This window comes from Cupressus sempervirens, chromosome 11, assembly GCF_028749045.1.
Source record: "Cupressus sempervirens isolate cs-2001-9-10 chromosome 11, ASM2874904v1, whole genome shotgun sequence".
Classification (NCBI taxonomy): domain Eukaryota; kingdom Viridiplantae; phylum Streptophyta; class Pinopsida; order Cupressales; family Cupressaceae; genus Cupressus; species Cupressus sempervirens.
Genome location: NC_143128.1, coordinates 536,084,850 through 536,099,223, shown reverse-complemented (window position 1 = coordinate 536,099,223; position 14,374 = coordinate 536,084,850).

Here is a 14,374-nt window from a genome sequence, read left to right as displayed (position 1 = left end):
CTTCATGATTTTCTCTAGGCCTCTAGTTCCGATCATCATGGCTTTCATAGAGTTGCTTGGGATTTTTGTTGTCTCCCAAAGGAGTTTGGAGGTCTTGGCTTGCTTTCCACAGAAAAACAAATCCTTTCTCTGTCTGCCAAATGGATTATTCATGCCATCACTGGAGATGAAGCCTAGAAGATTTTGGTTTGGCATTGCATTTCTTCTAGGTTTCCTGTCAATAGGCCTGCATGGAAGGGGATTAGCTTTCGCACCCTTCTCATCATGTGAGAGCCTGTGCTTATTCAAGGCTCTTTTGTTATCAAGAGCATATGAAATGCTTGGGAAGCTATCAAGCCTTGGCTTCACTAGTTTGGAGATGAGTTTTGTAATGGGATCTCTTTGAATTGGTAGAACATTTGGTGGTCTCCCCTGTTTGCCATCTAGGGTACTCCCCTTGCCCAGACTCAAGGTGCTAGTGCTCTGCATTTTTTCAAACGGGGCATCAAGACTCGTAAGGATATTTTCTCTAGGGTTTCCATGAGTCTTAGATCTTAAGAAGATATGCAAGTCCAATACCATCTTGCCCATTCAAATCAATAGACTTTTGACTTATTGCTCTCTTCAATTCTAGTGCACTTAATTCATAAAGTGGTTATTCAGTCTATTAGACCTTGGTGGACTGATTGGAAGTGGTATCATGCCACTCCTTTCACTAGTTACAAACTAAGTCTGTGTTATAGATGGCTTTCTCCCCATCTTTTGATGGTGGATATGCTCAATCAGAGACAACATTTGCAATCTTCTCTCTCTCAATGGAGAAAGCACTTTGACACTATTTGGAGTGCTATTACAGAACCCAAGATTGCCCATTTTGCTTTGTGCCTAGATTTAAAAGGTCTTCCCCTTGGGCCTTAACTCAAGCATATTGGGGTTTTGGATCTTAGATGTCCATTTTGTGGATAACCAGAGTCTTTCTTGCATATTCTCTAGTTTTCTAGACGTGCTCAAAATTATTGGCACTAGATTCATGACTTTTTTAAGCCATTCAGACCTGAACCCTTTTCTTGGCACATGGTTATTTTGGGTGATTACCCTAGGATCCCTCAAAAATTTACCTAGATTTGGCATAGCTTTAGAATGGAGATTTTTTTTCACTCTATGGAAAGATAGAAGTGTTGTTCTTTTCACTCCTAGTTTTCTTGATATTAAAATTGCTATGTACACTAAAGCGTGCATTTGTAATAATGTAATAATGCAGATTCAAGTTCAAAAAAAAAGGTGGCCTTGGAGGTGGCCCACCTGCAAGAGCTATTCAATCATTGGGGAAATGCCCCTTGTACTATTGCTAGGGTTCCTCTAGATGTCTTGGTTGATACCTCGAGGCCTAGAAGCTATCGTTAGCAGTGCAACTCCCTAGGCTGCTGCTCGCATACTCTGCACTCTCAAGCTTCCCACCATCACTCTCCCAGTGGTGGTGATGATGGATGGAGGTGCCACTCAATTTCCCCACCCTGTGGTGGCACTGGCTCCTCCTCTTGATGCTCGGAAAGTGGTCTCTAGGAAATGGCCTTTTCACATGGAACTAGCAATTTCACCTCTATGACCAGATATGAAGGATCCTGACCAGGCCACTGATGCTGCTGATGCTACTACTGATGGTTGGACTATTCCTAGCCCACCCCTAATCCCAAAAATTATTGGGTTTTCATGATTGTGATGAGCCACCTCCCTCAACAGGCACTACTTTAGCCACTTGAGGTTGCTTTATATGTTCATTGTGATGAATAGTTTAAGATTTTGGCTTTGGTCGTGTTAACTCTCATGGAGTGATCTTGTATCCCCTAGCCCTTTTTTGTGAATTGTAATCTTAGTATATTATTTTTTAATAGAAAATGACTATTCATCAAAAAAATACTAGCAAGACCATCAACCACACTCCTAGCTTCCCTATATGAATGATCTATATAACATTTTTCTAAAGTTTGAATAATATCCTTACCTTCCCTTATATACGACTTGTAGTCCAAGATAAATTGGATTCCCCCTTAAGGCATTTGATAATATTGTTGGAGTCCCCCTCTATTCTTATATTTTTGCATTATAGGTGACTTAAGATTTTAATGGTTTGTAAAGCACTCATGGCTCTCACAAAGTGATTTTTCTAAAATTCCAAGGGAAGTACCACTACAATTAAACACTTTCCATTCTCATTTCTCACCACTCCCCCACACCCACTTGACCCAGGGTTTCTCTTAGTTTCCCTGTCAAAGTTACCTTTAATTGAACCCTTTGGATGCATAAGACAAACAAGACCTTCCTATTTATTTCTTGCCTTTTGTACAACTTTATAGATATCCACATTAAGATTCAAATTCTTGGATATCACCCAATCTTCAATGTTACAAACAATTCTAGGCATATCCTTAAGATTATTTTGCATTAGGTTTATGTTCTCTATAATAGCTTTTAAAACTTTCTATGCCACCACATTCGAGTTTCAAGACTAATATCTAAAGATCTTGTTATTTTGTTTCTTATAGATTCCCCACATAATATGGGGAGAAAAAAGGGGTAAAAAAGATTTTAGAACACTATTAGAGGACAAAAACTACCACTACAAGAAGAATTCAAAAATAAAACTAGGAAAAAACTCATCTAAGATTCTAAAGATCGAAATCCCTGGTCTAGAGGTCCCACCTAAAGGAGCCCTAGAGGAGTAAATGAGAAGTCAATTCACAATTAGCTAGACACAAATAACACAATTATGATTTTTTTTCACATAGGTTATCAATAGTGTAATTTTTGTTTTGTAGAAAAATCTAGAAAATGATATGAACTTTAGGGATCAATTGTTTCACACACACCTTAGCCCAAAAGAGCGATGGATTCAAGTTAGAGTGAATGAGCAAAAAAGCCAACAAAATAGATAAATATCTAGAGGGATTCTTGAATAATAAAGAATTAAGAACATCTTTACAAATAGATCAAGAATTAAGAGATGACTAAACAGGTGAATGAGCCAAATCAATGGTAGGTAGCTAGATCCAATGTTGATTCTTCTGTTAGAGTAATTATTTGTTACACTTATTAATTAGATTGTGTTGTTTTAATTAATCAAGTTCTTTATTACTCTAGTTACTTAAGATTTCTCTTAGGTGCATATAATTAATATTTTATATTAATTATAATATGCAAACCTAGTTTTCTTTCCCTTTAGGGTTTCATTCACCTTTAATGTCAAACTTTTGTACTTTTTTTTTCATAACTTGGAATACAATTTTGCTCTCACACCATTGAGATTTTCCAAGCTCTACTTTTTCCTTTTCTAGTTTCTCTTTAGTACAGATTATTTGCATGCAGGTGTTCTTGGCAATCTGTGAAGCTAGTTTTCTCAACTTCTACATGGTATCAGAGTGTCCTACTGCTTCCTAGTTTGAAGATTTTGAAGCCATAATTTAGAGTTAGAAACCATAACTTTTTTGAGGGTTTTTCCTTCAATTAGGAGGGTTTTTTTTTTGGCTCACTTTGGGCCAAAATGGACACTTCCATTGCACTCAAAAGGCCCATTATAGTCAGAATTCATATAATTTTTTTGAATTTTGGTTACTGTAGCATCAGGCAAATTTTTTTTTGGCTTCTTGGAGGGTCGTACAGATGACTTTTGCAACAAAAATTTAAAAAAAAATCAAAAGTGGCCACAGCAGCCACTGAGCCCAATGACCATCACTCCACCACCCCAATTCTACCATCCTGCCTCCTGCGCTTGACCCAAGGTCCACCTCAATAGGCCACATAGCTATGCCACCCTGTGGCCACCACTACACCACTAGGCTGCCACCTCCTCTGTAGAACAACTCCTCTCAGCCGGTGGTACCCCCATTTTTGAACATCGCCACCATGGAAAAACACCCATTTGCCACCTAGTCACCAACTTTGGTGTGACATCAGTGAACTGACCTATGACATCACTTGTTTGGTCACACACATTAGCATTCTAGACCGGTCATGACGTCAACAAATTGGTTGCCTATGTCAGCAATCTGACTGATCATGTCATCATTTCATTTGCACATGTCACTTTCTGTTGAGATTTTCTAGCCCATGCTTATGTCATTTTTTGGTGAGGTGATGTCATTTCTCAGTCACTAACATCAACATTCTAGCAACCAATTTTTTTTTGGTGATGGCCAGTTTACAACTGTACGGTCATCAAATTTTTTGTAATGACTATATTTTTGCAGTGAGCTTGTCATTTGGAGCAGCAATTGATTTTTTGGCCATAACTTGAGCATATGGAGGTCTTTTTTCGATTTGAAAGAAGCATGAAAAATCTAGTTTTGAGACATAGAAGATGATGCTAGTTTCATTTCATTCCAAGTCCATTTGAGCTCCCATTTTTGTTGTTGAAGTAAAGGCTTTAGTTTCCTACCTCTCTTCATCCGACATCTAGGTTCTTTTCTCAATTTTTGTGCTTTCAATAGTTGTTGTTTGGTCTTTGAGGGATATATTTGTCCATTGTAAGGGGGATCATTTTCCTTTTTTTTTAATTTACTTCAAAATCAACCCTTCTACTTTTATCTTCTTCTCTCAATGTCAGACCGCTCTATGGCCTGACTAACTCCACACAACTGTCACAATTGGAAAGCACACATGACTCGACTTCTTATGTCACATGGCTTATGGTCATGCCTAGATGAGAATCAAACTGTCCTATAGCACCCTTTTGAGGTTATTTAGCACAAGAACAAAATGGATAAAGCCATGGGATTGATTGCACTGAACATCTTTGATAGTTTACTATTTCACCTAGATGGTTTGACCACTCCTTGGGATATTTGGACCAAGTTTCATAACTTGTTTCACACAGTGAATGAGTTTTAGGCACTATAGCTTGATGCAGAGTTGACTGCTTTGACACCTACTAGCTTCACCACCATTGAGGACTTCTTGATGAAGTTCAAATCTCTGTGTACAATTTTGCAGGGATGTGGGAAATACAAAGCAGATGATGAGTGTATTTTTTTGATACTCTTAAATTTGCAAGGATAGTATTAGATCTTTTCTTCCACTTTCTACTCCACTATGGATGCCTTGGGTAACAAACATTAGATGCCCTCTTTTGAGACATTTTGTGATCAGTTGACATGGGAACAAGCAAAGATCCAATAGGTGGATGCCTTTGGCTCTTCCAACCAAGCATTGGTTGCTTAGACTTCTCAAGGGAAACCAAAACATAAATCCAAACCAAAGAAAGATACACCAAAAATTGATTCCAAACCTCCAGCTAACCCTTCCAAGGGTAAATCTACTACGAAGTCTACTGAGTCTACCTCCAAGACTAAGAAGAAATCAGCTGAGACCTGCAATTTTTGTGGAAAGGATGGACATCCCATTTCTAGGTGTCAGAAACATTTGGAGGCTTTAGAGGAAGCCATGTAGGGGCATCACATTTTAGCTCCTAAGTCTTCATCCCCCCTGTAGGGAAAGGTCATGCTCTTACTGCATGAGCTATGAATTTTGGGCCTACCTAGATTCTTGATTCTGGTACCCCTCACCATATGACAAACACTCAGCACTTGGTCACCTCACTTGCTCCTTGTGCTGCTTCATAGATTGTTGTTGGAAACTCATCACATATTTTAGTCATGGGTTTTGGTTCTGTTATATTAGTTGGGGGTTCTCTTTAGGATGTTCTTTTTGTCCTTGACATCTCAACAAACCTATTATCTATTTATCAGATTTTCCACTCTGGCTTTGGTAAGATAGTTGAGTTCTCACCACATGATGTGGTTATTCAAGACTTACTTGATTTTGAGTTGATCGTGGCTATTGGGAATGTTGACTCTACATCTCACCTCTATAGATTTGATGGATTTGAGTCTTCTCATGACACAGGTTCTTGTCTTGTAGCACATGTAGATTTAGTAACTAGACTTTGGCATGAGCATTTGGGCCATGCCAATTATAGATATCTTCAATAGATGAGCACATAGGCAATTGTTCTTGGGTTTCCCCAGATTTCCTGCACAGATGGTGTTTGTCAGGGTTGTGCTCTTAGCAAACAACATAGCGATCCTTTTCCACATGGATGAGCCACTCATGCTTTGGCACCATTGGAGTTGATTCATTGTGACCTCATGTCATTTCCTACTCCTTTTTTGGGTGCTAGATATGTGCTTACTTTCATTGTTGACTTCTCCAAGTGTACATGGGTGTATTTTTTGAAATACAAGTCTAATGTCTTTGATTCATTTTGAGTCTTTAAGACATTTGTTGAGAAGTAGTTTGGTCTTTCTATTTGACAAATATGCATAGATAATGGGGGTGAGTATGTGAACCAATCTTTTAGGGATTTTTTCTCTAAACATGGTCTTCAGCAGTAGTTTTTAATGCCATACACCCCTTAGCAAAATAGTGTGGCCGAGAGAAAGAACAGAACCCCTCATGAGATGGCTAATTGTATGATTCATTCTAGGTCCATAGATTCATGTTTTTGGGTAGAGGTAATCAATTGTGCCAACTATATTCATAATCAGATGCCTCACAAGGTAGTTTCACATATGACTCCTAAGGAGGCTTGGTCTCATGTCAAGCCTGCTGTATCTTCATTCTGAGATTTTGGTAGCGAAGCATGGACATTTGTACTAGATGCTAAGAGGAGAGTAATGGAGCACAAGAGCTGAAACCTCATTTTTGTTGGCTACTGCAAGGATGTTAAGGCCTATAGGTTGTTTGATCTTGATTCTAGAGAGGTCATATTTCAATAGGATATCTAGTTTGATGAGCGCCTTCCTACAATAGATAACCTGTCTCCAGAGTCTATGTCACTTACACCTACTCCCTCATCCTTTCCAGTCTCTTTTCCAGATGATGAGGATGATGATCTTGGTGATCCCCATATACCTCCACCATAGGATCCTCCCCAGATGCCTAAATGGGCTTGAGCTGTAGTTGAGGCTGCAGGATCTTTAGCTGGTGACCCTTCCACTTCCCATCACACAAGTTCTCATACTGCAAGTTCTAGTCTTCTCAGTCATGCTATTTGTGATGATCCTTAGAGATTTGCAGTAGTGACAAGACATTTTGAGTGGGACAGTGCAATGAAGGAGGAGTATTCTTCTTTGATGAAGAATCATACTTGGGGTCTTTTTTCCTTTCCTAAGGGAAGAAAGTTAGTGTGATGCAAATGGTTATATTGTACTCTATTGATGGTTCCATTGATAAGCACAAGGCTTGTCTTCTTGTGAAGGGTTTTTCATAGGTTAAGGGTATTGATTACATAGAGACATTTGCCCTTGTTGCCAATATGAAATCTATTCACCTTATCTTATCCCTCGCAGCTTCTCAGGGATGGCCCATTTTTCAGATGAATGTGAAGAGTGCATTATTGCATGGTGATCTTATTGAGGAGATTTACATGGAGTAGCCTCAAGGATTTTTTCAGGATTCCTCCTTGGTTTGTAGAGTTTGACGCTCATTGTATGGTCTCAAATAGGCCTTTTGGGCTTGGTATGAGAAGATGGACTGTTTTATGCTTTCTATAGGCTTCACACGTTGCCATTCTAATCCTACAGTCTACATTCAATGTCTTGAGGATGAGGTTTTGATCTTTGTGCTATATTTTGATGATCTTCTTCTCATAGGTAGCTCATCCTCTATGATTACGGATGTTTAGAGAGCATTGATGGAACAATTTGAGATGACTGATCTTAGTTTGCTACACTATTTTATGGTTTTACAAATTGTTCAGTCCCCTACTGGAATCTTTGTTTACCAATAGAAGTATGCTCTTAACATGCTTCGTCACTTTGACATGCTTGATTGCAAGCCTACCCCCACACCTTTTCAGTTAGGTGTTACCTTGTTTGCCTCTTGCACTTCACCTTCAATGGATCCCACATTGTACCAATAGTTGGTTGGTAGCTTTTTGTACCTGACACACACTCGTCCTGATCTCTCCTTTGCAGTGGGTCTCATCTCTCGATTTTCACATGAGCCTCATGAGAGTCATTAGCAAGCTACCAAGCATATTTTGAGATATATTCAGGGCAAACTAATGTATGACATTCATTACACATGAGGGACTCCTCACATTGTTGGCTACATTGACTTAGATTGGGCCGGTGATGTTGATGATTAGAAGTCTACTTCAGGATTATTTTTTTGTCTTGGCTCTAGTCCTATCATATGGTCATGTAAGAAGAAACATGCTCAAGCACTTTCATCTATAGAGGTTGAGTATTGAGTAGTAGTCCTTGCTAGTCAGGAGATTTTATGGCTTGGTAATTGATGACTGAATTTGGTTTTCCTCCTGATCGTCCCACTGTTCTATGGTGCGATAATTAGAGTGCTATTCATATTTCTCACAACTCAATGGAGCATCAACGCACTAAACACATTGAGCTTCATAAGCATTTCATCTGTCATCTGATCCAGGGTGGTGTTATCTCTTTGGAGTATATTCCCACTGATGCCCAAGTTACTAACATCTTCATCAAGTCATTTGCATCGCCTTGCTATCTTCAGTTGTAGTCTATGCTTGGGGTTACAGAAGTTGTCCTTGGGGAGCCTTCTTGAGGCCTTCCTTCCTTCATGTTTTTTCAACATGTTTTTTCTATCTCTTTTTGGAGAGGGGTTTTTCCCATTGGGTTTTTTCCTTTATCTCTGGTTTGCAAAGATTTCATTGTTTTGGGCACCTGATCAGGGCTTGTTGTCGGGACCCATTTTCCAATTTTCATAGCTTTGCTAGGTTAGCTTCCTCCTGAGCTTCACTTGGGGGGGTGTTAGAGTAATTATTTGTTATGCTTATTAATTAGATCATGTTGATTTAATTAATCAAGTTCTTTATTACTCTAGTTACTTAAGCTTTCTCTTAGGTGCATATAATTAATATTTTATATTAATTATAATGTGCAAACCTAGATTTCTTTCCCTTTAGGGTTTTGTTCACCTTTAAGGTTGAACTTTTTTGCTTCTTGTTTTCATAACTTGGAATAAAATTTCACTCTCACATCGTTGAGATTTTCCAAGCTTTGCTTTTTCCTTTTCTAGTTTCTCTTTAGTGCAGGTTATTTGCATGCAAGTGTTCTTGGCGATCTGTGAAGTTGTTTTTCTCAACTTCTACATCTACCAATAGTTGTGCACTAGGAAGCCAAAATATTGTTTAGAATAGCTTAACCAATGGTAAATAGCTTAAACTTTTGAATATTATTCCATATATGAGACCCATTGATGAACATACGAGAGAAAAAATTTCCTCTAGAGAAGAGTTGATGAATAGATACTTTTTTTTCCAAGTCTAATTCCATTCCCTGGGAACACCAAAAGCTCTCCAAATTTGTTTAGCCAATAGGGCCTTATTAAGGGACTTCAAATGTCTAATACCCAGGGCTACCTATTTCTTAGGTTTGTAAATTTCCTCCCAAGTAAGAAGATGAAGGAATATCTTATCCTCAACCCCAAACCACAAAAACTTCTTTTGGATTTTTTCAATAATATCAACAAATTTAGAAATAATTTTGAGAATGATTAGAGCATAGATTAGTATATTCTAAAATGAAGCTTTAAGGATTTTGAATTTCCCTTCCATCCAATAAGTTTATTATTGATTTTTTCAAACAAAGAGTACCAAAAGGACTCAAAGAGTTTAGACCCCAAAGAGAGGCCTATATATAATAAAGGAAGGTCGGCGATATGAAAATAAAAAATATTAGATATTTTATTTTTCCTTTTTCGATGGGTGTTGATAAAGAAAAAAAAATTATTCCAATTAGTTAATTCAACTTACACCTTAGAATAAGTATTCAAAACCTGATTAGTCACTCTATCCTCAATAACCGTGGGTTTCCCCATGAGAATACTACCACTCACAAATTGTTGATGAGAACAAGTAAAACTTGAAGATGAAGACATGGGACCCTAAAATTTACCTTCAATGATCAATTTTTGAATATATCTACCAAGACTTACAACCATGATAACAAATAGAATTAGAGATATAGGATCACCTTGTTTGAGACCTCTTGTAGATTTTAAAAAATAGGATGGAGATCCATTAATGAGGAAAAATATGGTTCAAGTCAAAATAAGTTGCATGATTAGCTTGAAAACCTTACCTCCAAATCCTAAATCCTAAAGGACCTTACAAAGTAAAAACCAATCAACATGATCATAAGCCTTGGGGATGTCCAATTTAAGAAGAAAACCATGATTATTTGACATCTCAAACAATTGAATATTTTCTTGGGTTGTGATAATGGAGTCTAGGATATATCTCCTAGGTACAAAACCACTATGATGAGCTAAAACTAATGAAGGAAGAAGGGATAAGATTCTAGAAGATTGAACTTTGGAGAAGTTTTTATAGATTGAGACATGAATTGATAGGTCTGAAGAAATCCATTGAATGAACCCCTAACTTATTTGAAATCAAAACAATGAAAGTAGCATTGATCTCTTACAACAAGGTTTTAGCTCTATTAAAGAACTCCTGAACCATATTAGACACATCTTTCTAAAAAATGTACTATAAGGACTAAAACAAAAAAAGAGCAAAACCATCTAGGCCTGGGGCCTTCTCTCCCTCAAAGAAAAAAAACTACCAACTTAATTTCCTTCCATGATGGAATAGTAGTGAGAAACTCATTTTTTTCCTCACCTAGAATAGAAGGAATTGTGAACAATAGTAAATTATGATCATCAAAGCTTAGACAAGTGTCACCTAAAAGAAAAAAATCAAATAAATAAACATACTCAACTCTTATATCATCCTCCTATAGTTTGGTCGACTTAGTAAAGATATGAGAGATTTTGTTAGTTTCTCTATGCTTAAGGCATTCATGTAAATGGATTTATTATTTTTTCCTCTAACAACAAGAAACAATATCTAGGATCCTGTCTCCAATACACCTTCTCCTTAGCAATGATGTCATGGTATTTGACCAACAAATAATACTCTATCACCATAATATCTGCACTATACCCTTCAACCTGAATTTTACCCTAGATATTTTGAAGGTCTAGCTTGATTAAATTTTTGGGGATAGGGATATCACCAATGATATCCCTATTCCACTTCCTAACTTTATCTTTAATGAGCATCATCATTTTTGCAACTTTAAACATAATTGAACCATCCACATCCACAATCCACTAAAATGGGAAATTTCTTTTAGAGTTAAAGGGGTTAGCCACAAAGGAAATAGGAAAATAGCCTGACCCAATCCTAGAAATAGCACTGAGAGAACAAGAATACTTAACCAAATAGTCATTAGATTTGAGATCCTTGTCAAGTTTGACTTTAATCATCTCATTCTCAATCCTGATATTAGTCCAGGTATAATTAGACCCTTGAAGATCTACATCCATCAACCTATGGTGATTAATGAAGTACATAAGATCCTATATAATTTCTAGATGAGGCTGATAACCACTAAAAATTTCATTATCCTTTGACGGGTATTGAAATCATCCATAATAAATAAGTTAGAGTCTTGCCAATTATTCCTATTTGAAGTCATCCTAGCATGAAATTTGTTCCTACCATTCTTGGAATTGGGGGCATAAATATTTTTGAGGATCCAAGAAAAACCATCTTTGATAGAATACAAATGAAAACCATATTATCTTCCACCAAAATGACTCTCCTCTGATGTATTTCAAGTTCCAAAAAATAGTTGTCCCTCCAAGAGGTCCATTTGAGTTGGACCCAATAACTCCATAATTTTGAAAGACTTTGATTTTACCAAAATTTTCACTTGAAATCTTGGTTTCATGTATCAACACAATATTTGGTTTATGATCTAACTATATTTCTAAGGATGTCCTATTTGTGGGAGCCATTGATCCCCCTTATGTTCTAGGATAAAATCATCAAATTTTTTTTTTGGGGAGTAAATCATCTTAAATTGGATGCATTCCAATTTAATGAACGTTTAGTGCCTATTTAATACAAGATCATCAATATCCTCATGTATTTCATCCCTTATTTTCATTTATGTTCTTCCTCCAAGGTGGAACTAGGGTAAAACCTAATATATCCTCTTTAAAGCTCCTATTTTCATAGTGTTAAGCTCAAGGTAGGATCTATTCCTCCTAGGTTCCCCTTCCTTTCTTTTATCCACTTGGAATCTACTCCTTGCACCATAAAAACTATATTTCAAACTTTGCACTTGACTCTAGAGATTTTGGACCTATTTTGGGATCTCAAAAGGATCCTAGAGGTCTTAGGACCTAGTTGTCAGGGGCATAGTGCATCCCAGAGGCATAGTGTGCCCATTATTGGGACCTATTTTGGGTCTCCTCTTTAGGTCTCATGTCTGAATATGTTTTGGGGTGTTAATTCCTATGTAGATTGACCTACATGAGTTAGTCAATTTTGATCTCTATATAAACCCTTCCTTTTCTTCATTTTCTGATAATCAATCTACACACTCAAGCACCCTATCCTTCTAGCACTCAAGCATTCAAGCTTTCAAGCCTTTAAGTCTTCAAGAATCATTCAAATAATTCCTCCATTTAAGATAAAAAATTCAATCATTTGATAAATTGAAGGAGTTTATCTTAAAGATATTCTTCAATCCATTCATCTTCATCTTCTTTGTCCCAATCAATTGGCGAAGTAAGCACATTGCATTTGATTTGAGAGATCCACCTATTGTAAGGTGAATTCCTAAATTTAATTTAAATTGAATGCTATTTCAATTATTTGAATTCAAGATTAATTCCTAAAATAGGGTTTGACCAAGGAAAACCCCTCATCAACAACAAAAACTATTTTTATTGTAGGTTGCAAATATCGAATCGACAAACATGTTGTAGATTTGGGTACCCTTTTCAACTTTCTTTGAAAGTGTGAAATTAGAATTAGTGTTGCAAATAGTCAACTAGGAGTGCACTACACCCTTGATGATATATTATTTTTCCCTCGAAGGTCTAGTTTGCCCCTAAAAGATTGCCAAAATATTTTTGGGTTTCATCCACTATGTAGTTTCAAGCCTAGATTCGATGATTTCCACTCATTTCGATCATAACAACAAGCATAAAATAGATTTTACAAGTGTTCTCTTCTCCTTTATTTGTCCTTCTCTATCCATTCAAAAAATTTACTTATATCTAGCTCTATCTTCTTGTATTCATCTAGGGTTTTCAATGACTTAAATATCTTTCCCCTATTCTTCCTAGACCTAGTTTGTGTTAGTGCTCCTTGCTTCTTTGGTTAGCACTAATCTTTCTAGACCTAGTTCTCTAGAACTAGAATTGAAAGGACTCATTCCCTAGATTTCCCTCCCTCTATTATGATATGTATGTGTTGGTTATGTGATGTACTTAGACCCTTATCCTTGATTCACATTACCATCGTCACATTTATTGGTGAACCTAACTAACAACATTTCCACTTCTAATTTGGTGTTATATTTTTTATTTCAAAGTTAAGATCTTAGTTTTCTATCATTTTTGTAATCTATATTTTCATTCTTTATATCTTTCTTTACATTACATAATATTTGAGTTCATATCATAAGATTATATCTCCTTGTGTCTTCTTACCTTTTTTTGGTGTATGAGCTTTACTTCTTTTAGTCCTACTTATAACATTCCCATTAGGCGAAGTTGTAGACACATTTCTCTCTTTGATCCAGCTTCCTCTTCTCCTATTCTTCAAAACCTTAGTGACCCTATGGTTTCTCATCCTTCTATGGAGGATGAGTATTCCCACTCATCTCATTATGAGGATGAGGCTTTAAGGGTTCCTCCTAAACAAGTTTATAAGCTTGCTATCGAGATTGATAAAATGCATGATTGGATTTTATATGAAAATCATAATACTGAAACTATTGCTTCTTTTGATGCTCTTAAGAAAGTAATATGTAATTATGAGCATGGTGTCAATATTTTGAGTGGTCTTACTTATCTTGTCCATACTCATGTTAAACTTTTGTATCAAGTTTCTTCTAAAGCAAGGATGACTCTACCTATTTCCACTCTTGATCCCTTTTTGCCTAATTTTGTACATATCTCTAGTATTTCTACTTATGTTTCTCATATTGTGACTACTTATGTTCAGGTGTCTAATCCCCTTAGCAATTTTCATATTCCTTCTTTTCCTATGAGTATCCCACTTGCTTCTTTGTTGACTTCACAACCTTCATATAATAGTGTTCCTTTTACTTATCCTACTATGGTTCCTAGTGTTCTACTTGTAGTTCCTACTATTATAACTAATTTGTACACATTTCGTAGTGTATCAAATGTGCATGTGCCACCTATTATTTCTAATGATTCCATTATCCTTAGTCTTGCTCAGACTATGTCTTCTCTACAACAACAACTTGCTTATTTTACTCAATCTAATTTTAATGTTCCTACATGTGATATGGGTAGTTCTTTGTCT